General features: G+C 37.5%; 1 protein-coding gene across 10 annotated transcripts in view; it reads left to right on the top strand.

The window, feature by feature from the left end:
• Nucleotides 1-24,536, top strand: part of FILIP1 (filamin A interacting protein 1) — a 301,024-nt gene that overhangs the window by 93,299 nt on the left and 183,189 nt on the right. Inside the window, exon 1 of one of the 10 annotated variants that reach the window (XM_042939195.1) lies at nucleotides 23,409-23,679. The exons of the other annotated variants lie outside the window; for them this stretch is intronic. The gene's annotated coding sequence lies outside the window, so the exon portion shown is untranslated. Of the gene's footprint in view, nucleotides 1-23,408; nucleotides 23,680-24,536 lie in introns of those variants that run through there. 10 annotated transcript variants of the gene reach the window in all.

The raw sequence follows: 24,536 nt of genomic DNA, 5'->3' as shown, positions 1-24,536 counted from the left end.
TTATAAATACTTTAAGATAGCTTTTGAACGTATTTAAGAAAAATGTAGTTTCCATATGTAATTAAAATCTTTCAGATGCATGCTAAATTAATACTATCACAGAAAGTACCTACTATGGTCATTGTAAAGCATAAAACCAAAATTACACCATCTCTATTGATATAAATTGCTGTATCTCACTGTTACTGCTCCTAACTTTCTCTTTTAAATAGAGACTGTGTGATTTTTATTCAGTTAATATTTTTCTTGTTTTATGTTTTTATAATGGAAATTTAAAACATATATAAGATGAGAGAAAATAATATAATGAGCCCATTCATGCTCATTTTCCACCTTCAATAATTATCAACATTCTGCACTGTTGTTTCATCGATACCCCCAAACTTATTTTCTCCAAAGTATTTGAAGCATTGTAAAGCAGACCCAAGAGATTGTGTCATTCTGCCTGTAAATGCTTGTTTATATCACCAATAAATGAGAACTTAAAAAAACAATAATAATCACAATACTACTATCCCATTACTGATACTCTTTTTTTTTTTTTTTTTCAACGTTTTTTATTTATTTTTGGGACAGAGAGAGACAGAGCATGAACGGGGGAGGGGCAGAGAGAGAGGGAGACACAGAATTGGAAACAGGCTCCAGGCTCCGAGCCATCAGCCCAGAGCCTGACGCGGGGCTCGAACTCACGGACCGCGAGATCGTGACCTGGCTGAAGTCGGACGCTTAACCGACTGCGCCATCCAGGCGCCCCATTACTGATACTCTTAATGTTTAACTTTGTTTTAAAACTCAAGCAATATAACATTCTCAATGAAATAATATTTAAGTCTTGAGAGCTTAAAATGAGGATATGTTATGGAATGTTGAGTATTTTTTTTTAAATAGGCAAAATTAATTTTAAGATGAAATATGTTTGGTATATATATCTTCTACATTTCACGACTTAATTAAACTTTATGCAACCTCATGTGTGAGTCATTAGAGAAATGAAAAGCGTGTACATTTCTGGAGACAGGCAAAGTCCTTTTATTTACATGTGTACATAAAATGTTATACACTTCATGAGGTAGATAAATATATTCCAATGTGCATATTTCTGTTTTATTGCTGTAGTCTGGATAAAAAGTTCTATGAATATGACTACATTAGCTACACTGTCTGCTGTGAGACTTAAGACTTTTTGATGCATGGCTCTGTTTATTCTGGCTTCCATTCTTCTTCAGACTTTATGTGATGTAATGTTCCCTATAAAAATCTGACATCAATAAGGGTAGGAACTGACTCATTACATTTTGTGAAGATAATAAGTGTTTTGGGGCTTTTAGTTTCTCCTCCATGCCTGTCCTTATTGACATTAGCTTCACTTGAAACAGGCATGACCACAGGGTTCGTTTACCTCAAATAACCAAAGCTTACGTTCATGTTGCAAAGTTCAGCAAAGACCAGGAGAGAAATGCAATTGCCTAGGCTGAATGTAAGTGACACTGCATATCCTTTCAGGGAAGTAATGTTTAGATTATATCTAGTGGTGGTGAAGAGTAAACAGCTTTTTTCTCTGAGATCTCCTAACACTTCCATGCTATTTCCAACATTCTATTAACCTGGTATTGCCCGTGTGTGACAACTTTGCAGGGTGTTTCCTGGCAGACTGTTAACTTAAAATCTAAAAAGAATGCACAGATTAAATTGCTAATACAATACATGGTAAAGAAACTGTCATTTCCTTAAATTTTCATGATCCTCTCTGTGTGCCTGCTTCCTATAGAATTAGTCTTAAGAGTACTTGCATTAGGGAGAGTGTAGGAAGGTTAACTTTGTCTCATCAAATATCTCAAAATTTATTTGTTGACTGACTTCTGAAATCCTAAGACCAAAATTCTATTAATTCCATAGGTAGATTGATTAATTGTTCAGATACAAAAATTCCTGAGCCCCAAGCCTTATGAATTATTTATGTCATGATGTGTATTCACCTACTACCGTTTTCTCTATTAAAGTCTTGATAAGGAAGTGAGTAGAGCTAAGTTGCCAAATGAAAGAATCTATACAGACTCTTAAGAAGTAGATTTATTCAACCAAAGTAGCTCTGGTGAGGATTTGACTAATTTAAATAGGGCTACATAATATGTGTTAGCAAGCAGCTGAAAATTGCTTTTTTTTTTCCTGTTCAGGCTAAAAAAATGTCTGTTTAACAACAAATGTTACCAGATGTCTTTTTTAAAACACAAAATATTATAGGCTAATGTAGAATATATTTTGTCTAATTTCCCTGAAAATATATCATCCAATCATAAAACTTCCAACATCATCATCTACTGAAAGTTGAATCAATAGATAATTAGAAAACTTCCAGTTCTGGTAGAGCCTAGTATATTGGAACGTGCAAAAACTTATGAGTGAGATAGTCCTGAGTTCCAACTAATTCTAGTTCTGACACTCACCTTGGTCAAGTTCCTTACCTCTCACAAGTTTTATTTCTTCATCCATAAAAATAACATAATACTATCTAATAATAAAGACTATATTGAAAAAATTGTTTTGGCTGGGCGCCTGGGTGGCTAGTGGGTTGAGTGTAGGACTCTTTAAAAACATTTTTTTTTTTAAGTTTATTTATTTTGAGAGAGAGAGAGACAGAGTGTGCTAAGTAGGGGTAGGGGCAGAGAGAATCCCAAGCAGACTCTGTCAGTGCAGAGCCCAATGTGGGGCTCAAACTCACGAAATGCAAGATCACAACCAGAGCCAAAACCAAGAGTCAGACACTTACCGACTGAGCCACTCAGATGCCCTGGGGTCTATCTCTTGATTTCAGCTCAGGTCATGACCATAAGGTTGTGGGATTGAACCCTGCATCAGGCTCCGTGCTGAGCATGGAGTCTATTTGGGATTCTCTCTCTCTTATGCCCCGCTCCCCAACTCGTTTGTGTTCTCTCTCTCTCTAAAAGAGAAAAAAGAAAAAAGAAAAAGAAAAAAAAGAATTGTTTTAGCTGAGATGGTGAATATGAAGTAGCTGGCTATGTTAATTTGGGTTCTCACAGGCAACTCCAAGGCAATGATTTGAGTGAAATTAGTTTATTTGGGAAGTTCAGAAATATGGTAGGGAAGTAGAGGCAAGTGACTGAGTGACTGGAAGACAGCCAATAAAGAGTGCATAGATAAGCCAGGTACCACAAAAGGTACCTGGAGCTTAATTCTATAGAGAAACTCTGCAAAACTGATGCAAAGCACACACCTTAAAGCTATTTCACCCAAGCTGTGAGGGAGTGGGGATGTTAATACACCAACTCCTGGGAGGTCATTGGTTAATGGCTGCTCTTGAGGATATTAATTCCTTAGCACTTAAGTCTGCACCTGCATAGAGCTGGAAGAAGAGCACTGAGGCACAGGGATGCAGATAGCAGCAGTTGGAATTTCACCAGAGCACACTGAAAAGTCCCAGGAATATGGGATGGCCACTAATATGGCTTCTATGCTAGTACAATGTTCGGCTAGGGTTCAGTAAAAGATAGCTGTGGAAAAAAAATTAAATTTATCTCCTTTTAGAATATATTGTCATTGAATACTATACCCTTCCCTTCATAATATACTTTCTCTTCTGAAACAGTCTGTGTAAGGCTAAGCTCCTATAAAAAAGAGAACCCAAAGAACTCACCAAACTCCATACCCAAAAAACAAATAATCCAGTGAAGAAATGGGTAGAAAACATGAATAGACACTTCTCTAAAGAAGACATCCAGATGGCCAACAGGCACATGAAAAGATGCTCAACGTCGCTTCTCATCAGGGAAATACAAATCAAAAACCACACTCAGATATCACCTCACGCCAGTCAGAGTGGCCAAAATGAACAAATCAGGAGACTATAGATGCTGGAGTGGAGAGGATGTGGAGAAACGGGAACCCTCTTGCACTGTTGGTGGGAATGCAAACTGGTGCAGCCACTCTGGAAAACAGTGTGGAGGTTCCTCAAAAAATTAAAAATAGACCTACCCTATGACCCAGCAATAGCACTGCTAAGAATTTACCCAAGGGATACAGGAGTGCTGAGGCATAGGGGCACTTGTACCCCAATGTTTATAGCAGCACTTTCAACAATAGCCAAATTATGGAAAGAGCCTAAATGTCCATCAACTGATGAACGGATAAAGAAGATGTGGTTTATATATACAATGGAATACTACTTGATAATGAGAAAGAATGAAATCTGGCCATTTGCAGCAACGTGGTATTATGCTAAGTGAAATAAGTCAGGCAGAGAAAGACAGATACCATATGTTTTCACTTATATGTGGATCCTGAGAAACTTAACAGAAACCCATGGGGGAGGGGAAGAAAAAAAAAAGGTTGGAGAGGGAGGGAGGCAAAACATAAGAGACTCTTAAAAACTGAGAACAAACTGAGGGTTGATGGGAGGTGGGAGGGCGGGGAGTGTGGGTGATGGTATTGAGGAGGGCATCTGTTGGGATGAGCACTGGGTGTTGTATGGAAACCATTTGACAATAAATTTCATATTTAAAAAAAAAGGTTGGGAGGACAAAGAAGGCTAGAAGAGAATCAGAGAAATGATACTACCTGAAAGGATTCTCTTCATCCCTGGTGATAGTCTTTGCTCTGACATCTACTCTGTCTTACATGAATATGGCCACTTTTGACTAGTGTTTTTATGGAATATCTTTTTCCATCATTTTACTCTTTTTTTTAAGTTTATGTATTTGTTTTGAGAGAGAGACTGCATGTGAGTGGCAGAGAGAGAGAGGGACAGAGAATCGAAGCAGGCTCTGTGCTGACAACAGACAGCCCAATGCGGGCTCAAACCTATAAACCATGAGATCATGACCTGACCCAAAGTCAGATGCTGAACCAAGTGAGCCACCCAGGCGCCCCATCATCATTTGACTCTTAAACTATCTCTGCCCCTATATTTAAAGTGAGTTTCTTGTAGCCAGTATACAGTTGAGTATCACTTTTTTGTCCAATCTGACGATCTTTGACTTTTAATTGGGGTGTTTAGGACATTCATACTTCTTTTGACTGTTGATAAATTTTGCTTGTTCAGTGCTGGGTATTTTTGTATTCCTATAAATAATCTTGAGCTTTGTTTTAAGAACATGGTTAAGCTAGGAACAATAAACTGGGAAAAGTTTTATCCTCTTAAAGAAATAAAAAATAAAATAAAAAAGAGAACCCAGGGATGCCTATGTGGCTCTGTCAGTTAAGTGTCTAACTCCTGATTGTGGCTCAAGTCATGATCTCATGGTTTGTGGGATTGAGCCCTGCATTGGGCTCCACACTGAGCATAGAGCCTGCATGGGAGTCCCTCTTTCCCTCTCTCTGCCCCTCCACCACTTGTTCTCTCTCTCTCAAAAACAATAAAATAAAACATAAAAAAAAAAAACCCCAAAATACAGTGGTTTAAAGACTAGAGAAGTTTCTTTAGGTGAGAAGTTTCTCACCTAACAGTCTAGAGTTCAGTGGGACAGATCTGTGGGACTCAGATTCAGAGATTCATGTTTCTTTTATCTTGTTGTTCCATGATCCACAACTGTAATGTCTTTGTTTATGTGGTCAAACTAGAATGTGCCATGTCTAGGTTCCAGCAGTGGGAAGGGGAAGAATGGGGACGACCTTATGTCCCTTGTCTTAGGCCCAGATTCAGAAGTGGCATGCAACATTCTCGCTCACATGGAGAGAGCTTAGTGAGGAGGCCATATCTAACTGCAAGGGACTGTGGGAAATACCAGGGTAATCAGAACTCGGCTATTACACAATTAAAGGAAAAAGGAGAATGGGTTTTTGTGGGCAGTCAGCACTATCTTTCAGAATTTGGTTGTATAGTAACTATTTTAGGCTTGATTCAGCTTTTTGTAAATCTCACTAATCACACGAAGAGAAAGGATATGAATCTGCTCACCCATTTGGTATCTTTCACTGAATTTGAGTCACAAAGCTAATGACAAAGGTGTGGATTTCACATCTCTTTTCTTTACTCAACCATATACCTAACTAGAACTATTCCTACTTTTCCTCATATACATTTGTATACTTCAGTGTCTTGATTTTTTCAGCAATCTGTGTTGGAATTGAGGCTTATCTATTTTTTAATTTTTAATTTAAATTTTGCCTTTCTTCTATCTCATACTGAATAACTCCTACTGCTTCACTGATAAAAGTGAAACGGGAATGAAGGAAAGTCACCACAGGAGTCCCACAATTTCATATGTAATAACTTTTAAAAGTTATTTTAGAAAATAAAATACGATTTCGGAAAATAAAATGTCTGAAAGTCCCTGGTATGCTCATGTATTACACAAGGGATTCTATTCTCAGAGTTATAAGAAGTAGTATGCAATCTCTAACTGTGTTAAAAAATAAATGCTGCTTTTCTTGAATCTAAACAACCCAGATGGTAGATGAGGATCTTTAAAGCTGCTGGGACCTCTGCTGCCTGTTCCCTGTGTTAAGGATGGTCCATTTTCCCATGAGTTTGCTGCTCCTCTGTAGCAGCCTGAGCAGGTGGCTGTGTAGTCAGTATGATTTAAATCTCACTATCAGGTCTCCATACATTTCTAAAGCAGAGATAAGGGAAAAGGCCTTTTGTTACCCCATCAACATACCACCATCTGGTGCACATGTGACCATCTACTATTTGCTTGGTGCTCCTTTGGAGACAGAAAAAAGGAGAGGAAGGTGGAACATGAGGTTGCTTGGAGAGATTGTTTTAGGGGAACAAAACTTTTGGTTTCTGGGTGGGGCTATTGAGAGCTCAAGAGAGGAGCTCCAGAAGTGGGGTGGGTTCTTAGGCTTGCTAGAGAGGACATCTGTGACTTTTTACCAGGCATGAGATGGAAGGTGGGAGGGACTGGTGGAGAGTGCATCTAAAGTCATAGGTTGGTCCCCACAAACATGGGTCAATGAGAGTTCCCCTACTTGCCACTGTAATGGTGGCCAGGCCTTTTCTCCCAGCAGTGCACAAAATACTGCCTTATATAGCCTATATAGCTTAAAATAATTTTTACTCAAGAGGTGCCTGGGTGGCTCAGTTGGTTGAGTGTCAACTCTTGATTTTGGTTCAGGTCATGATCTCTAGGTCGTGAGATCGAGCCTTGCATCTGGCTCCACAATGAGTGTGGAGTCTGCTTAAGATTTTCTCTCTCTTGGGGAAAAAAAAAAAAGATTTTCGCTCTCTGGGGACACCTGGGTGGCTCATTCGGTTGAGCGTCTGACTTCGGCTCAGGTCATGATCTCACAGTTTGTGGGTTCGAGCCCCGCATCAGGCTCCGTGCTGGCAGCTCAAAGCCTGGAGCCTGCTTCGGATCTACGTTTCCCTCTCTCTCTGCCTCTCCCTCATTCATGCTCTGCTACCCTTTCTCTCAAAAATAAATAAACATTAAAAAAATAAAAAAAGATTTTCTCTCTCTTCCTTTGCCTGTCTCTTCTACTCGAGCTCTCTCTCAAAAAAAAAAAAAAATTTTTTTTTTTTTTTTTTGGTCAGGTGATTGGCAAAACTCTGATTTAGACCCTATCGTTTAGAGAAATTAATGTATGATGTATGAAAGTATGGGATTTTTGAAATTTGACTCTATAAAACTTGAGGATCTCACAGATATATTTCCATCACCTACACAATTTCTGTCCTTATAGTCATGAATATTTTGAGACTGGCTAATCTCCACTTCGTGGATGCAATGCATGCTTTTTGTATCTACATCTATCTGAATCTCTGATTTACTCAGACCCTTCTAAAAAAGTTTCTCTTCCTTATAAGCTCTTGCATTAGAGGAGAATATTTATGATTCTTTGTCCTAATCCTATTATATGTTGTTCTAATTATAATGTGTGTATTCTAATTATATATCTATCACATAAACTAGATGAAATATCTTAAAAGGAGGGACAAACATAACTTTTTACTTCTAGGTACAAGCCTTGCTCACTGCTGATACTCAGTGAGCATGTATTGCTAATGTTATCATTTATAAAGCAGACTGTCTCCTCCTTTACTTGAATTCTTAAGCCCCTTTTCAATCATATGAATAATCTCAAGAAATTTTGCAGAACTATCCAGATTTCCATACAGTTTCCTTTTGTTAAGCTCTGTCTAATCTGGATATGCAATATGGAGCTTCATTTCTGAGAATGTTTAGTTGTGCAAATTCCTGAGAAGTTACCTTGGAAATCCAAGGGTTTAAAGTTTGGGAGGACTAGCTGGAGTTGATGAGTTAACAGAAACCCTTCTAAACTTGTCAAACTCAACCCTCTCCTCTTTTCTATATAATTTATTGGGAGTATAGGATTCCTTTTTCCCCCAGTGAGATACTGCCTCACATACTTTACTACTCTTTGAAGCACAGTTGTTCTCCAATAGTTCATTCTTAACATTTCAAAGAAGCTTCAGATGTTTTCCTTAGGTTTATTAATCATAAAGGCATTATAAAACCTTTCCAGACAAATTCCACCTGGCCTCTTCTTGTTTGGTCCATCCATAACCCTGATTACTCAGCATTTGTGTATTTTTCTTCTTATATTTAGAAACTTGCACATTGGTAAAGAGAATGTTTTTAAGTTAGGGTTATCCAAAATCAACTAAAGTAACGGTATACATAAGATGCAACGGTTGCCAACGCCTGGCACTAAATAGAATAAATAGAACAATGAACCCATTAGAATGCCCCTGTGAAACATCACGAACTTTGGGGACCTCTCAAGAATCCCTCATCAATATTGGAACACCATTTAATGCCACTCTAAAACATTAAGACTTGCAGTTTAGATTTGAGACACTTAAATGAGTAAGCAAAGCCCTAAGTGGAAACCTGATACATGATACTTTTTGGCCTTTCAGAGATAAAAATCACAGAACCATAGAATATTCAGAACGGGATCTTAGATCCAGAATCAGCTGAACTTTGACCTCTGGAGAGCTACTTATTCTGAGTATCTTACAAAAGGCATTTGTTTATTCATCTCATCAAGTCTGCGTTAAGAATCTTAATTTTGAATGACATTAAATACTTCTTTGACTGTAGGCAGAAATGATGGAGAACCAACAGCCTTCAATATGTTAGTTATTTTATTTTGCAAGAACTAAACCAATGCATTTTATTTTCCACACCATCTCTTAAATCATTTTTCATTTGCAGTCTTTTACTTCTAAAGCTGAGTCTTAAGGCTCAGAGGTTGAGGATAAGAGGGCAGGCACTAGACTTCTTACCAAGACAATAGCGTTGAAAGCAAGGCTTTGTGAAGTTGAGAGTTTTGTTTTTTCCCCTAGTCTCCTTTAGCTTCAGATTTAACTTACCAAAGGGAAAGTTTGGAAAACTTGAGTCACAGAATTTTCCCATAGTGAAGAGAAGATACCTCTTCCCCTGTGGCATTTGAGCCATTTCCCTCTTTGGGCTTTCCCAGAAGAGGAGCAGGTGTGTGGGAGGCTTATTTCCATTTAGGATCTGAAAGAGACTGCCTTGTGGGCTCACTGAGACTAACATGGGACTAAACCCCAATATTCTGAACTTGATTGTGCAATGTTGCTAGGGAGAGCCCTCAAAGTTGAGCTTTCCTGGACCTCTCCTCCATCCTGTGCAGCATAAATACAACCCAGGAGTTATTGAAACTTCTGGAAGGGGAACTTGCAAAGCAGCTAGTTTGAGAGCCAGGACCTACTCTGTGTCCCAGCTTGAGACTGTCCTAGTTTACCCCAGTTGTTCCACTGTAGTTATAATATACCTTCCTGTCACTCCCACAAGTGTCTTGATTTGGATGGTAAATTTTATTGTCAGTGTAGCCCTGGAGCCTACTGAGACAGGAGCAGTTCTGAAGCAGAGCCAGGAGATGGACTGTTGGGCGAGGTGGCTGGATGTAGGAAATGTCACAGATGTGGGGAGCTTTACAGTACTGCCGGGGCTCCATTAACTAGGGAATACTCTTCAGTTTTTAGTCAGCTAAGAGACCAGGATCAAGGATGATTCCAGCAAAGGAGTTTAGCCATAAATGCCAGCAGAGCAAGCAGCAAGCAGATGGACCTGGAAATCAAGCCCATGATTGGGGAACTTCAGTGGTTCTCTGTCCACACATAAACCACATCCTTCCCCCATCCATTCCAACACCATCTTGTACGTGCATATGTGCTGGTTCACATGGGTGTTGTGGAAGGTTGAGAAATCCACATTTCTTTTCTAGACAGGTCAAAACATTACCTAAGAGACTGTTTCAAATAGTGAATGGAGCTAAGTTTTAAACAGTCTTGAGGACACTTTAATTCCCTTTCCTCTATCCAACTGATAGAGGCTTCTGAGGAAGCAATTTCAGCCAAGTTAAAGGAGTTACATTTCTCTTTGCACATCTAAGTTGCAGTAACCCAAGTAACTTTGTGAGTCCACTAAAGGTATATAAAGCAGTCTAGGGCACTCATTAAACAAATGCCTAGTGGAGTCAGTCCACTTGGGTCCTAATGTCAGTTCTGCCAATTACAAGCTCTATGATCCTGTACTAGTTACCTAACTTCCCTGAGTTTCTATTTTTCCATGTATAAAATGGGAATGACAATAGTGCTTAATTCCAGGTGGTATTGAATGAGATGTATGTACTGGGTATGTAATATACCCTTAATGAATGTTACTATTACTCTAATAGTTACAGTTGTCTACTACATTGTGTAACTTATAAATACATATATTTGCATCAATCCTACTTCTACTAATAGAATTCAAGCTCCTTAAAAGCATTAGAGTTACTTTTATTTGTACCCCCCACAATACAAGTTCTCCATGTACTAAGGATTATCAGTAAATGTCCCTTCAGTGGTTGACCACAAAAGCCTCAAGTTCTTTATAATATAGTACAAGTCATTTTTTATTATCTCTCTCACATTCAATATAGAATCTATCAAAAAATACTGTATTTTCTTATTCCAGGCACACTTTAAATCCAACTACTTCTCTCCGTTTCCATTGCTCAGCATTCCATTTCAAGCCACTGTAATCTTTCACCCAGATTCATGCAATTGTCTCCTCATTTGTATCCTCTTTTTCATTCTTGGTTCTCTCCAGTCTATTTGCTTTTTTTTATTTTTTATTTTTACAATGAGTGGAGTATATGTAAATAGATCATATCATTCCCTTGCTAAAACTATTTAAAGGGTTTAGAATAGGATCTAACTTTTTTAAAGTTTGTTGATTCATTTTGAGAGAGAGAGAGAGCTCACATGTGCAAGCAGGGGAGGGGCAGAGAGAGAGGAAGAGAGAGAATCCCAAGCAGGCTTCATGCTGTCAGTGCATCATGGGGCTCGATCCCGTGAACTGTGAGATCATGACCTGAGACGAAATCGAGAGCTCTGTTGCTCAACCCACTGAGAGCCACCCAGATGCCCCAATTATTTTTTTTTAACCATAACTTATGAAGTCCCAAATTAGGAGCTATAAATTCAAACTCCCATAGATACTAAATCAGAAACATAAGTGAATGAAAAAGACTGGGTTGGGATGGTAAACATGAATGGTAAACATGAGGTCACAGACCTTGTCTCGAGGAGGTAGATCCAGGGTGCTATGTAAGAATACAAACCCACAGCTGACAGATATTTCGAATTTTTTGAAAATCCAGAAATTATTATGTGATATCTGCTTATTTTCAACTTTGGCAACTAATGTAAGAAAACACACACACAGCTGTGAACAGAGTCCAAGCCTAAGACCTCTGTTCTACATGACTGGGCATGCATCTGTCCAGACTTCCCTCTGCCATTACCTTCTTTATGTTTCTTGAAGATTCTGTGCTCTGTTCCACATCAGAGCCTTTGGGCATGGTGTTCTCTCTACTGGATGACTCTTCCCCTCAAAAGTTTGCATAGGCTTCTTATCCTTCAGGTCTCAGTGTAGAACAGTAGCTCCTCAAATAGGCCTTCTCTTACAAGAGTCCCTAACTTAGTTCGGGTTACCTAGAAGGCAGAACCCATGACAAAGATTATGTAGTATGTTTTATTTGCTAGGTATAATCTCAGGGCTTTATGAAGAGATACAGCTGGTCATAAGGGATAGACTGCATGCATAAACTGTTAGGTATTCTGTGGGGATTACCTGTTAAGGGCTTCTTATGTTAAAATTCTGGATTGGGGATTTTCAGACAACATGAGTGTACATTTGCTCATCGAGCCTACTAAAACCTGGTTTGTGGTAGTGAATTCTTAGCATAGGCCATTTTTTGCCTTTCTCTGGAGTCAGGCCGAGATGGATAAGTTTCCTTCTTATTTTCCTATGTCTGTAATTTTTTTTTTTTTTTTTTTTTTTTTTTTAAGTCCAAGGGTCTTAGCTTTATTCAGAGGTCTCAGTTTCAGATTCTAATCTCTGGGACCTGAGGCTGCATGTCCTATTCCTACCTAGTCACCAAAATCTACTGGTTTCTGAGACTAATTGCCCTCCTCCTCCCCAGACCTCAGGGACCTCACTGTCAGTTTATACTCATTGTTCTGTTTTTGCCTTTTTGTTTTTGGCCCTTACAGCTTTTCCATAACTTCTTTCATGTTCAGCTAGGTTTCAAAAAGCATGTTGGTGGTATTTTAGCAAGAATTTCTAGGTGTTTTCTAATAGGGAGGTTTTTAGGGTTTTTGGACTTTCCAGTATTTTTGGAAACAGAAATCACACACCGAAATCATACATTTGTTGGTCTGATTTTTTCCCCCTCCCCCAAATGGCATTTCTACAAGGGCAGAAAACTTGCCTGTTTCAAGTCCTGTGCCACACAGTGTTTGATATATAATTGGTACTCATGACATATCTGAAGGAATGAATCTTGATAATGTTAATGTGGAATTAGAGATGTAACTCCGCTCTGAGTTCCAGAGAATAGTGGCTCTGTTTTACTCAGCTTTGTCTTTTTGGAGAACTTAATACACTTTCAAGAACAGAGAGGATGTCTTCTATAAGTATTTGGTGGTTAGTTTATCTTTATTGATGTAAAAAAGAATTATAAAAATTAATAGTGCCTTAAAATTAAGTTATTTTAGGGATGTTAAGATAGATACTTATAGTATCATTTTTCAAAGTTTTCCCTGAGCCCTGCAGCTACAAGTTATTTTTTCTCTGTGTATTTCTTTTTGTTTTTTTAAGGGAGTTTTTTTTTAAGGTTTATTTATTTATTTTGAAAGAGAGCACGAGCTTGAGCCAGGGAGGGGTAGAGAGAGGAGGAGAGAAAGAATCCAGGCAGGGTCCTCATTATCAGCCTAGAGCCCAATGTGGGGCTCAAACCCATGAACCATGAGATCATGAGCTGAGCCTAAATCAAGAATTGATGATGAAATGTGGGGCTTGAACCCATGAACTACAACATCATGACCTGAGCCAAAGTCAAGAGTCAACGCTTAACTGACTAAGCCACTCAGGTGTCCCACTGTATATTTCTTAGAGCTTTCTTGCTTTGTCCATTTTGCTGTGTATCTGCCTCATCTTCATTGCTAGACAAAGCTCTTGAGTGTGGTTCTTGTTTGTGTTACTCTTTTTTCATCCTGTAGTGCATGCAGGGGTTCCAACCTTGGCACTATTGACACTATGGCTGGATAATTCTTTGTTTTGGGCAGTTGTCCTGTGCTTTGGAGGATATTTAACAGCATCATTGGCCTCTACCCACTGGATGCCAGTAGAATCCTCAGTTGTGAAAACCAAGTGTCTCCAGACATTGCTCAATGTCCTTGGGGAGACAAAGGTACTCTCCGTTGAGAACGATTGCTTCTGAATGCCTTACACAGAGCACATGCTCCCTGTGTATTACTGAAATTCTATAGCAAATTTTGATTGAATCCCACAAAGGCAAACATAGGATTTGTATTTTCTTGAGGAAAGTGGTCTAGTGTCTTGGACTAGCTAGTGGACTAGCCTTCTTGTTTGCAGGTCTGGCTCACCACTAGGATGAGTTATGCTCCTGTCACCACTCACTGTCACCTCCCTCCTCAAAGCCTTGTTTTTATACCTATGTATTTGTACCTGAAAACATTTGGAGGTTTATAGTTTTGGTGAGTAGGTTATGTCCATTGCTTCCATAATGCTGTATTCATTTTCTGATAAATGCTGTCAGTCACATTTACATTGAACTGCACTTGCTTTACAGATGACAGAATTTCTAAAATGTACCCAGACCCAGAAGATTAGGATACTATTTATTGGCATAAATGAGCAAAATTAGGCTCTGGAACCATAACATTGTTTCCCCTTTAGCAAGACTACCACTATTGTAATCAGCATTTTTGAAAATAAACTTTCCTGCTTTCCTATTTTTGCAATTTTTACAGTGCTTTTAATAGTTTAGGATTATGTATAAAAACCTAAGCCATAAATTATGTTTTGTAAAAAAAAAAAAGATGTTTATATTTGAAACAAAGGTTATAACCAGTAACACATTTTTAGGTAATAGAAATAATTTTAAGCAATAAAAATAATTTTAGATAATTAATTTTAGCTGGTAGTGGGCCCCACGAATGCCTGTTGCCTTTTCTTTTTTCTCACACTTCATTCCCACTCTGTGACACTGGCTCCCCATCTTCTTATGTACAGTGACTGGCAGTTGCCGAGGTGGCGGTGGCGGTGGTGGGAGGTCCAGAATGGTGGTGGGGTGTGTAGATTAAACTCCATTATCTGTATTTGACAATTGAAGAAATAGGCTCAGAGAGATGAAGTCATTTTTAAAAATTATCTTGCTAGTTGAGGTCAGAGAAAAGTCTCTTTTTTCCCAGGGCTCTTTCTGCTATAAGACATATTCAGATAGTGATGTCGTATTTCAGATATTGCTGTGGGAGTGCAAAAAGTGTTTCTCCATCCCTTATCACTTAAAGTCAACAACAGCACAGTGGCTGGACACTTTCCTCAGGTAAGCCCTAAAGGTGAAAACATTTCCCCTTTTCTGCACTATGCAGAATGTCTGCATTCTGCAGAATTTCCAGGAAGAACCCAAACACAATCTATGGCTCAGAGGGAAAATGCCAGAGGAGAAAGTTATAGAAGCAAGCATAGTGATGTAATGTTATGAAGAATTAAAACATTTGCAAAGATGAAAGAGTAGAAAAAGCATGGAGAGCAGAGCAACCCTCGTTCATTTTGAATAATCATGAAAAGATGACCTTTTTCTTTTTCTTGTGAGCAAATATTAAGAGGAATTTAATAAATGAAACTGAATGCCAGACTCACACCAGACAAAATTCAGCTGTGTTTGTTTAATTATTACATTATCTTGAGGCAAATTCACTGAACTCCTGAATAATAACAGGAAAGGGAAATCATGCCAAACACAGGTCTGTATGTTTCTACCTCCACAAAATATTGGAAAACCACTCCAGTGAAAAATAATTTTAAATAATCTTATTTTCCTACTACAAAAACAAAATGTCAATTAAAAATTTTAGAAAATATATGGATGATAACCATGTAAGTATTATGGTATGTATTACAGATATAAATATACACTTACATGTATATACATATATGTGTGTATTTATATATTTCTGTAGAAATACATATGCATAGTATGTGAGGAAATACCTATATCTATATTTATTTACCTGTTTCTATATCCCCATTGAAATAATACTAATTCATTAATGCTATTTATTGACTACTCTCTTCACTTAACTTTCAGTGAGCTTCTTTCAAGTCATTAAATAATTTAATATTCTGTAATGTTATTAAAAACATTTTTTTAATCTTTATTTATTTTTGAGAGAGAGAGAAAGAGACAGAGTGTGAGTGGGAGAGGGGCAGAGAGCGAGTGGGAGACACAGAATCTGAAGCAGGCTCCTGGCTCTCAGCTGTCAGCACAGAGCCTGATACGGGGCTCAAACTCATGTACCATGAGATCATGACCTGAGCCAAAGTCGGATGCTTAACCAACTGGGCCACCCAGGTGCCCCTGTAATGTTATTTTTAATGGCTAAAGAGTCAATAAGGATACTGTGATTGTCTTAAAGAGTTCAATTTATTTTTTAAAAAATTACTGCTTTGTAATTTTCATTCACCTTTTTATTCTTTTGCTCTACCTAATGATTCCAATTTCTACATTCATTTTATACTCGCTGAACACTAGGCTTTTGAAAAAATTTTCTTCATCGTTTCCTCATATGGTTAAATTACCTCATGGTCCTGAAGATGGGTGACCAAAAGGAAAGCTTTGAGGCACAGAAATTTTAGATTATTTCATTATTTCATTATTTAGATATTCATTTTCCTGTCCCTGATTATAATGTTTCAGCTCTCCCAGGAAGTGAGTGATGACCCATTTTCAGATGAAAGAAGTAAAGAATGCAAATATTAAGCACACAAGGCCTGCTCAGCTGTAAAATGGATATTAAATTCAAGTATTTCTGAGCATTTCTCACCCTGAACTTTTCACCGTGAGTGTTGAACCCTTGTGATCACATTTCCTCTTACTAACTGCTTGTTAGCTGTTGGCCCACAGCTTTTGCTGCCCAGACATCTTTATTTCTTGATATTTTTCTCTTTCATTATCAGATAGAATAACATGTTGATGAGTTTTGCTGATAAAAGCAAGAATGAGGCCTATTCTCCCTGTGGTTTTTAAGAGTAATTTGCTTCAGGCAGTCCTTCCTAGTTTCCTTACTTTTTTTTCTTAATCCACTAATATATATATATATATATATATATATATATATATATATATATATATATATTTATTTATTTTGAGAGAGACAGAGAGAGAGAGTGCATGTGTACTCAGGGGAGGGGCAGAGAGAGAGGGAGATAGAATCCCAAGCAGGCTCCCTTGCTGTCAGCGCAGAGCTCCATGTGGGGCTCAAACCCACAAACTGTGAGATCATGGCCTGAGCTAAAATCAAGAGTTGAACTCTTAACCAACTGAGCCACCCAGGTGCCCCTTCACCTGGGTGATTTCCATGTAAAGACTTGATTGGATTCAAAGAATTCAGTTTGTATAGATATTTTAAGATGACAGCCATATTAATATTCATAATTAAAATAATAAGTAACATTTATAGTAAGCACTATTTTGAAGAAATTGTATGAAAGTAGAGAGAATAGTGTAGTGACCACCTATTACCCAGCTTCAATAGCTGTCAACCTATGGGCAGTCTTGTTTCATTATTCTCTTGACCACTTCCCTTCCTTTCCTCACACTGGATTGTTTTCATGTAAATCCAAGACACTATATTATTTCATCTGTAAATATTTCAACAGGTAAGGGCTCTTAGATATTGTGTATTTTAAATAATGTTTAATTGTATACTTTTTATTAAATTATAACACAAAAATTTTTTTAATTAAATTATAACAGACAAAAATTCTAGCAAGAAATGGAATGTTACCAATGCCACAGAAGCCTTACTTGTGCCCATTTCCAGTTGTGTCCCCACCTTCCAAGGGTAACTGCTATTCTAACTTCTAACACCATAGATTTATTTTGCCTGTTCTTGAACTTGGTGTGTATGCATTCACATAATGTATTGCTTTGGGTCTGGTTTCTTACATTTGACATTTTGTTTGAGAGATTTATCTATATTGTTACATATAGTTGTAGACTGTTCATTCTCCTTGCTGTTTAGCATGCCATTATCTGACTATATCATAATGTACCCATTCAATTGTAGAAAGCACTCAGAGAAAGTTTCTAGTGTTCAGCTATTATAAATAGTCTTAAATTCTTTTATTACTCTTACAGAAGAGGTAGTCTTAGGTGAAATAAACTAATTTTCTAAGTTCACACAGGTAATAAGTAATGGAGTCTGAATTCAAACTAGTTTTGCCTGACTCCAGAATCAGAGGTCTTAACCACTGTGTTTTCAAGGCAGCCTGTTTTGTAGAGTTAACTGTAGTTTATCTATATAGTGTATACATACAAACCCATAAGCTCTGTGGAAAAGGTGCTTTATTCTTCATAGTTCTCTGCCCAATCATTGGTTTCCCAATTCAGAGTCTATTTCTTGAAGACTTGTAGAAAATTGTCTAGTCGTCTATTACAACTAAGAATTAAAGCATTGAACATGAGTGAAGAATGACTCTGGAATAGGAAGGAAGAAGGAAATACACTCAGGATAATGTTAGCTGACTCTGTTGTAAAGTAGGATGCTTGCGATCTTTCAACGTCTGCAGAATATGGTCCTATAATAACTTTCAGAATTAAATTCTGTTCACCCAATTTCAAGCACATAAACGGGAAGTGAGGATTTTAATGTCTAATACAAGCATGTAAATGCTTCCTTTGCTCATGTAAATGCAAAAATATAATTATCTTTTAACTTCCTAAAAACCTAGTCTTGGCTCTCTTTTCTCTGAAGCTGTTGGGAAAATAAATGATTTAATTGAATATTTTATGAATAAATGTAGGTGTGACACAGTATTGGTTTTATAAATGAACAGAACAACGTAGTTATTTTATTATGACTATGTGTAGATATTACAAAGTAATAGCACTATTTCTTTTAAAGTTTTATAAGATCTAAATAGAAGCATATCTATATTAATAGAAAATGCAAGTATTTTTAAATTGTAGAACTTGACTATAGCAAGTATAAAACAATATCATTCTTTTTTTTTTCTTTGTTCTCAGCTGGAAATTTATTTTTTTTTCTAATATATGAAATTTATTGTCAAATTGGTTTCCATACAACACCCAGTGCTCATCCCAAAAGGTGCCCTCCTCAATACCCATCACCCACCCTCTCCTCCCTCCCACCCCCCATCAACCCTCAGTTTGTTCTCAGTTTTTAACAGTCTCTTATGCTTTGGCTCTCTCCCACTCTAACCTCTTTTTTTTTTTTCCTTCCCCTCCCCCATGGGTTTCTGTAACGTTTCTCAGGATCCACATAAGAGTGAAACCATATGGTATCTGTCTTTCTCTGTATGGCTTATTTCACTTAGCATCACACTCTCCAGTTCCATCCACGTTGCTACAAAAGGCCATTTTTTCTCATTGCCACGTAGTATTCCATTGTGTATATAAACCACAATTTCTTTATCCATTCATCAGTTGATGGACATTTAGGCTCTTTCCATAATTTGGCTAATAAAACAATATCATTCTGATATCAAAGAGCTAGTTAATGTATGAGGATTCCTCCTGCCATCACCCATATTGTGTTTCTAAAAAAAATTTTTATTTTTGAGAGAGTGCAAGTGGGGGAGGGGCGGAGAGACAGTGACAGAGGATCCAAAGTAGGTTCTGCACCGACAGCAGTGAGCCTGATGTGGGGCTTGAACTTACGAACCATGAGATTGTGATCTGAACCGAAGTTGGACGCTCAACCAACTGAGCCACCCAGGTGCCACCCCTCATCCCCGCATATTATCTTATGTTTTTTCTTACTGTTGGTTACATCTTTGAGAAGTTTTGGTTGTGAATGCATAGCTCGTAAACATTTAAAAATTGCTTATCAAATGATAGTCCAAAATTATATTCTTAGAATGTAATTTTAGAATTTCATTAGGCAGTGAACTCATTCATCATAGAACATCATGCATTGTTTGTTTTAGAGAGAATACTGAACAGCTCATATCCTTTGCTTAAAAATAGACAAGCAATTTTTTGCTTTTTTTTTTCTCAAAGCAATTATCTTCTTTTCAGTCCAATTTTCTCTTCTCTGGTATTCAACAGGACTTCAGTTCCAATGAGCTTTCATTTTACTCTGCTGATCATGTAGTTATGCCATTTTTTTTTTCTATCTGCCTCAGAGCTATAGAATTTTAAATATATTTTTTTGGCCAGAAGCATATTTATTCAGGTATAGCAAAGCCTGTATCTTTTGACTCTCAGTGATTGCCACGAATAGGATACTCGGACTACTAAATGTAAGGAGGCAGTTACGTAGTTAGGAACACAAATTTTTGGAACCAGCTCTCTGGTTCAAATTCTGATTCTGCTACTTATTTGCATGCAACCTTGATCAGGTTACTTAATATCTCTATGCCTCAGTTTTCTTGCCTGTAAAATGGGGGATAATAATACCTGACTTAGTGGGTTATTGTGAGAAGTAATGGGTTATTATATATATGTTAAGCCCTTATAACTGTGCTTGGCACATATTAAGTGTTACATAAGCATTTTTATTATTATCCTGACATCTATTAACTTTCCCTTGAAATTTTAACAAAATTCAAAATAATTCACAATCTATGAATTTCTTTCTACAGCTTTTATATGCAGGTAATAATGACCCAACTGTGTCCAGAGAACCTAGAAATATTTTCCATAAGTTTTGGATAATATGCTCTAAGCTTTCTTCATCTTCATATGTTCATTTTCTCATTCAATCATTCCTATTTATTGAACACTTATTGTGGTGCTTGAGTAGTCAGTAAAGAACAAACAAGAAACATTTTCTACTACCTGGGAGCTTATATTCAAGTCTTATATCCAGGCAATAAATGTCAACAGAGATGTTTGTTTGAAAACTCCCCTCATAACTCCCCACCCCTGAACTTCATTTTGAAGCAAATGTTAAACTGATTAATTTTTTACTTAAAAAAAAAATCACTGTGCCTCTTTAAATGCACCAATGCAGTAAACTTTGGTTTTAGAAATTGATGTAGAGATAATGTGCCAACTCTCTTAATTCATTTGCTTTTTTCTCATTGATATTATTAACCTCTCTTCATGTTAAAAAGTTTTATCATGACTCATTCTTGAAGTTGGGAAATTCAGCTATAGTTGTAAGCATCAGATGTTCTTAGAATGCTCACACTTAAGACTGTGGGAAAAAGGTGCAGCTGAACGGTAATATATTAACAATATGTGTTGAAAAATCAGTTCCTTGTTGACTGTATACAAAACACAAATTTCTAATAGCTCTTAATGGCACTACTTCCTCTGTGGATTATGTAGGAAATTCTTTTGTCTGAATAATTGTTCCCTGAGGAAAGCTTTCAAAATAATTTCACTTTATAAAGAGGGATAGAGAATCCAAGTGTATATATGTGTGCACATGTGCATGGGTGAGATAGAGAAAGAGAGGCTGATTATTGTGGAATACTGAGTTAAACAAGCACATGTGCCAGTATAATTAAAGAACATAATTTGAAGGTAGCAACAGTATCTAATTATATAAAATACTCTGTATGCTGTTGCTTGTGATCACATTGTTTAAAATAAACTAATGGCAATAATGGACTGCTAATCCAAGTGTTATAGAAAACAATGGTGGGAGGACTAGATTTTCACTAAAGAAAAAAAACAAAACAAAACACTGAGAACCCTAATTGTCTGGATAGAGAGGAAATAGCTTTCATGCTCATGATGGAATTATCTAGACCCATAAAGGTAAAGTGGGCTATTTCCTCTCAGTTATCTTGGCTTGAGCTGTAAGTTCTCTGCTGCTATAATGTGAACTTAAAAAAAAAAATTTAATGTTTATTTTTGAGAGAGACAAAGCGTGAGCAGGGGAAGGGCAGAGGAGAGAGGGAGACACAGAATCTGAAGCAGGTTTCAGGCTCTGAGCTGTCAGCACAGAACCTGACACGGGGCTCAGAACTCACAGACCATGAGATCATGACCTGAGCTGAAGTTGGACACTTAACTGACTGAGCCACCCAGGTGCCCCTAATGTGGACTTTTAGTAAGAGTGAAATGATACATTCTTGGAGTCCTCTGCAGTGAAATGGTTCTCAACCTGGTGGGCTATGGTGTGTGTGGTATGTACATTTTCAAAACAATAATCTCTCCACACCCCTTTGTAATTTTTAAAAGTTCTCGTGGTGATTCTGAACCATGTTCTAGCCCAGTCACATACTTCTACCTCCTATCAGGATCCACTTTTTAGGAACTGTGAATAGATTGTTTCTAAAAGATCCATTAGTGTTCTAGAAGAGTCAATTAATTTCACATAAGAACACTTCCATCTTAATAGAAGCCTTTTTAAAAAATCAAGCTTGGCCTAGACCCAGAAAGACTAAGAATCCAAACAAATGCAATTTTATATGTGAATAGTAGTAAGTAAATTAAGAGGAAAGGATGAATACTGTTAGTATGGTGGCTGGGATGGGAAGAATGAAGATGTTTTCTAATGGGTTGAGGTATGGGGGGGGGGTCAGTGAATCTTGGAGGTGAGGGTAATTGTTTTAAAAAGGAGGACACACACACACACACACACACACACCCCTCTTGTGAAAAGTGGTAGCCTTTCCCAGAGAGACATTAGGGTTATCAAGCACATTGAGCACTTCTCACAAATTTACAATGCTCAAAATATTAAATCCATGCCTTTACATGTCTCCTTGGTCTAGTTTCAGTTTGCATGTCAAAAAAAGAGTATCATTAGACTGATAAACTGATATCAGGAAAGGGACCAACCTTTATAATGGTGTTAGTGAGGTTTCTGTCAGGGCAGTATTCTAGTGTGTTAACAAATAATGGTGTGTGTGTGTGTGTGTGTGTGTGTGTGTGTGTGTGTCCCTTCCTACTTTACCTGTGCTAAAGGGATCTCTCTCAGTGCCTCTTACATATGTAATAAATAGTCCCCAAAACTAGTTTAGCACACTTTTTTTCAAATAAGTCTAAATCTTGGCAGATTAATACTATTTTAGGATATAAGAATAAAATATCTTCAGACATTCTTCATGTGAGAGTGCAGAGTAGAAGTGACCCTTCTCTGGTTTTGGAGACTGTAGGGTTAATGATGAGGCAAGTCTGTCAACAGCTAGAGGTGTTTCAAGCCCTGGTTTTCCTGGAGGGTTCTCCATTTCTTACTTTGAATGAATGACCTGAGTGAGAATGCTAAGATTTTCCTTCTTAACCTTATTCCTTTCAAAAACATAGTATTACAGACATTCCTTTATGTTAACCTTATTTTAATAACATTCAGGTATTTAAACTGATCAAGTCTGATATGACAGGGTAGGTCATCTAGCTATGAAAGTAAAACACCAGTATAAAACACTGTCTGGAACGATCACTTTCTGTGAAATTTCCCAACAGTTGTGATACATTTTAAAAAGGCTTTTTAAATTTAAGAACATTTATCTGAGAATGCCTAATTGAGAAAAGTACTGCACATTGGTAAATTGCTCTGCTCAAGACAACTGCTGCTATTTCTTCATCATATTTAAAGTGTCAAATCACAATTTGTATTTAAGAGCTTCAAATAATAATTACCTCTGTGTAATGAGCAGAAGTCCTTAAAAGGGTCTGCCGGTTTCCCTGAAATCTTTTACAGGGTGAGCAGAGCTATATCCACTGATAACCCAGCTGCCGAGGAACTGAGTAAAGCCGGCTCCAAACTTCTCAGCTGTTGACAGGCTTGACTTGCTGAGAACACTGGTTAAATATAGCACGCGCGAGCTCAGCTCCTCAACAAAGTCATTGCTCCGACAGTGTTGTGAAGGGAGCAGAAGACGAGAAATCTAATCTCAGAACCCAACAACACCTAGCAACAGTTGAAAAAACTTTTAAACAAAAGTCTGGGTGGGAGATATACAACAGCCTCCAATTTCTGCTGATCGGGATTTCAGGGAGAAGAAGCTGCTTTCTTTCCCCTTCTCTCTACTCAGTTTCCTGCATGACTTCAGCTATTGGCCAGTCCTAGGAAAGAAAGTGGGAAAAGCTTTTCCTCTGTATTCTTTTGGGTTGGATAGTTTTCCAGGACTCCAGTCTCTCTGGGGCTGTGGGACAAGCCACTGGGTTCTTCAAAGGATAAACTACCTCCATAAAGGACATACTCTTGGTTAAACAAGCTGCCGTCAGGTAAGACCAAAATAAATAGCTATTTACTGTCTTAAGAAATTTCTGCTTCTACAAGAAGTGTTTTGTCTCAGATTCTGTGTTGTCAGTTTCCTTTGATTCTTACTGTTTCCACTGTGTGATAACACATTTAAGGAATTATCATAATTATTGTAAATTATTTTTAAAGAATCAGTACTGCCATCTCTCTCAGAATTATGCCAATTCCTTTTTAAACACAAAGATTGTTATAATGTTTTAATAACCATCACAATATTTCTGCCAAGTTATCATTCTTTGGCAGGTAACAGAAATATGGCAAAGGACAAGTTCACAGCTCCTTTCACAGTTAAGACAGCTAAACAGTGGAAGAGATCTTTTCCCTAGGAGCAAAATAACGTTCATTTACTGAAACTAGCTGAGCAGCTTGTGTGGTAAATGAGAGGAGAGTCCTGTATGGTGTTTGTATTGCTATACTTAAGACGCCCTGCTATCTGCTTTTCCCTTTGCTTGATTCTCTGATTACACTGGTACACCTTGTGCTGGTTCTGACCTGGTTACGTTACAGTCACCCCAAATGCTTCTGACTAGGCACAAAATATGGCTGCTGTAAAGTCACTACTTTTGCAGTTGTTGAATATAAACCATTCAGGAGAATGTTTTTTTTTGTGTGTGTGTGATTTGGAAAATGATAAACTGAGTAATTGCTTGTGTATAGATAAAACAGATTCTGGTTTCTAAAATGGAAATTGAATTTATTAGAAAAAAACTCTTTCTAACGTTGTATATGTGTGTACATGAGTGTATTTACTATCATGCGAAGGAAATCCTCCTTTTATCTGTTGGTATATTGTCTCCCCCTCCATGAGTTGCCATGTGAT

Source organism: Panthera leo, chromosome B2, assembly GCF_018350215.1.
Source record: "Panthera leo isolate Ple1 chromosome B2, P.leo_Ple1_pat1.1, whole genome shotgun sequence".
In the NCBI taxonomy this organism is placed as follows: domain Eukaryota; kingdom Metazoa; phylum Chordata; class Mammalia; order Carnivora; family Felidae; genus Panthera; species Panthera leo.
This window is presented reverse-complemented; position numbering and strand designations above follow the sequence as displayed.